Genomic DNA, 3,518 nt, shown 5'->3' on the forward strand with positions numbered 1-3,518 from the left:
TATGTTCTGCATTCAAAAATCTGACCTAGAGTATTAGCAGCTCTACATCAGCCTCACTATCATTGAGAGCCGAATACGTTTTACTGATTTTCTGCCTCAGTGACATGTTCTCAGTTTGCCGAAGGGAAGGCATGCGGAGCAAAACGCGTCTGAATTCCGGTTTGCGACTGGGCAGAGGAGATAGTAAAATCCAGGGAAAAGTGTGGGGAACTAATATGGTGCGAAAATGGAGGGAGAAGGAGGACGATAGGGATTGAAGGAGTGAGAAAATGAATAAATGAGGGAGACGTAAGAACACTGAAATGGTGAGAGAGAGAGAGAGAGAGGGAGAGAAATGGTGATTGATAGAGCAGTAAGGTGAGCGAGGGGCAGGGGAAGAGGGAGAAACTGGGAAGCGGACACTTAGTGGAGGAAGAATGTAAGAAGGAGAATGAGGTCTAGGCACCATAACGTAGTGTTTATCGCGAAGCCGTTTACAGTTCTGGGCATCGGCTTTCGGTGTTCCATTCCTGTGTATCTCTAAAGGGTCTGTATCAGTCACCAGCAGGCGCACATAGAGTGAGATCTGCTTCAGATTCGCTCTACTACCTTTACTTTTTTTTAACCCATGATCACCCTTATTTAACCTATTTTTACCTACACTAGAAGTTTTTTATTACTTCTTTGGAATTATCTTTGAGTTTGCACTGTGAATTTTGAAGAAATGAGTACAGAAATAGCGCTAAGATCGAAAGGGCGAGAGACCGGGCAAAATTCCAATGGCGACGGACAGAAAGAAAAAGCCTGAAGCCAAGCGTCCTGAACTGACTTACGATACGGCGTTGGAGCTTTTAAATGCAAAATTTGATGAAAAACGTTAAAGTTTTAAAAAAGTTTTAAAATCCTCCCAGGACTCTCTGGAAAAGATTGGTCATGAAGTTAAACAGCATCAGACTTTAATTACAAGTATGCAAGAGGATGCTCGGAAGAATTGAAAATTGAGAAACTGGAACAGAAATTATCTTCGGCGATTAAACAGCTGGATATACTTCAAGCTAAGATCATCGACTTTGAAAATCGATCTAGAAAACAGAAATTGCGTACAATTGGTCTCCCTGAAGGCATCGAACAAGGGGACCCCTCGAAGCTTTTCGCTCAGCTTTTAAAGGATGCGTTCCCCTCTGAATTTCCAGAGAATCCTCCATTACTGGAACGTGCCCACAGATCTGTGCGTCGATCACCGATTTCTTCATCTAAACCACGGGCTGTAATTGTTCGATTTCACTATGTTCATGTTAATGAGCATCTTATCCGCACCGCTCGCCGCCTAGGTATGATTAATTTAAAAGGTTTCCATTTCCGTCTTGTGGAAGATTGCAGTCCAGAAGTAATGAAGTCGCGGCTCGCTTTTAAATCTCTGATGTCGGACTGTTACGTGAAAAATCTTAAACCAGCGCTTTTATACCCTGCGAGACTTAGGATCTCGCCTCAAGATGCACCACGGCGTTTTTTTTATTTCTACAGCTGAATCTCGAAGTTTCCTGGATGAGCATTATCCTACTGCTTCGGACTCTTGTCTCTAATAAATGCACGGCTTTTCAGTACCGGCTCTGTTTGTTCGTATTCTTTTAAAGTCCATAATCATTTTACTAAGTTTGATCTTCATAAGTTTAAGATTTTTGTTTCTGCTTACTAGTGTAGGTTCATTTTATATTTTATCTTTCAATTAAAGTTTTTCTTCGCTGATGTATTAACCTTTTTAATTTACTTATTTTAATCATTTTATTTTAGCTTCTGGTCATTATTATTAGTGATTTGACGGTGATTTTTTTATTGTTTTAGATATATATCTTATTATTCTCATTTTTGTTTAATTGAGATAGCGTTCTGTTTTCCTTTTTTCAAAAAAAACACACTTCGTTTTTTTTTTACCTCGTCACCTTTATTTGTCTTCTTCTTCCCATAATGTCTTTTTAATTACAACCTTATTTTTAACTGTCGGGATTTACCCGATTTGTAATAGGTACCGGTGATAACATTCTCTTCGATTCTTAGAACTTATATTAAGAAGTCTGTTTTAGTATAGTGTTTAATTATTTTTTTTCGGATTTTGGCTGGCCCTTTCCTTTTTTTTATCATATATTCGGAGTTGCCTTCTGGGGACATGGGGATAGTGTTATTCATCCTTTTTCTGGCCTCCTTCAGGCTCAGGTTGGGGTCTTCGTGGTTGGAGGGCTGGGAGGGGGTCTTCTCTACCTATTTTTCTATTAGTTTTTCTAGTTTTTTAATTTGGGCTGATTTAAAACTACTAGAATGTCCGCTGTGTCGTCACTTCCGGTTCCTCGTATTTTTCTTCCTCCTCTGGGTTCATAAGTTCATAATTTGGTTTATTCTTTATATATCAAAGTGTTGATCCTAAGAAATAAGATTCAGACTTTTAATTTTGTCTCTTGGAATACTAATGCTTTAAACCTTTTGGTTAAATGGAAGAAGATTTTTAAAGTAATCCAAAGACTGAATGCGCATATTATTTTTGCATAAGAAACACATGTGAGGAAAGAGGATAATCAACGTATTTTTGGGTTTTGGAGGGTCAATAGTACTATTCGAACTCGAATGCCAAAGTAAAGGGAGTTTCAATTTTTGTTGACTCCTCTGTTACATTTGTTGAACATGATATTATGTCGGATCCGAATGGTAGGTTTTTGTTAATTACTGGTTTACGTTTTAATACCAAGGTTTCTACGGTTAAGCTTTACACTCCAAACGTGGACTATCCTGAATTTTTTAAGTCTTTATTTACTTCTTTACCTAATCTAAATGAATATATGTTGATAATGGGCGGTGAATTTAATTGTTGTTTAAATCCCTTGCTGGATAGATCTATATTGTTACGTACCCCATAACTGGGTCACTTATCAGCAAAGATAGAGAGGTCCGTTGAAGTCTGATGCTACTATTTTTAGCAGTATTTATTGATGAAATACACAAAAATAATATCAATGTAAACATACGTCGTCAATACTAAATCTAAAAGCGCGGGTTTAATAATAATCAATAAGAAATAGCTCTATCGTTGTCTAGGGGTTAATGTATTGTCCGATGGAAATATAAAAGTCACCCAAGTTCATTCAAATTGCAGGCTGCAGCCTTTGGTTGGAGTCAAGAGAGAGAGTTTAAACTTGCCCATTCCTTTTATGAAGTCAATCCTTCGAGAGTCGGGGGGAGGGGGCTGATTTCCCCTTGTGTTAGCTAAAGCCGTTCATCCGTGGCAAGACCCACCAATTCCGAGACAAATGGTAAAGGACGCACGTGGGCTTTTCCACCGGCTTTCGCTATTACGCTGTTACAGGAATTCTAGCATTTCTTCTGGTGCGTCTAAAGGGCGGTTCCCCAGACCCTCTTTTAACCCCACTCACGGGGTCTCAGATGTCACTCAGGGTGGAATGATGCCATCCCCCAACCAGCCCACGTTGCCTGAGGGCTTCCACGAAGCATAGTACTCAATACACAATTCCGTCTCCAAGAGACAATGACCT

The sequence above is a fragment of the Hypanus sabinus genome, chromosome 26, assembly GCF_030144855.1.
Source record: "Hypanus sabinus isolate sHypSab1 chromosome 26, sHypSab1.hap1, whole genome shotgun sequence".
Lineage (NCBI taxonomy): Eukaryota > Metazoa > Chordata > Chondrichthyes > Myliobatiformes > Dasyatidae > Hypanus > Hypanus sabinus.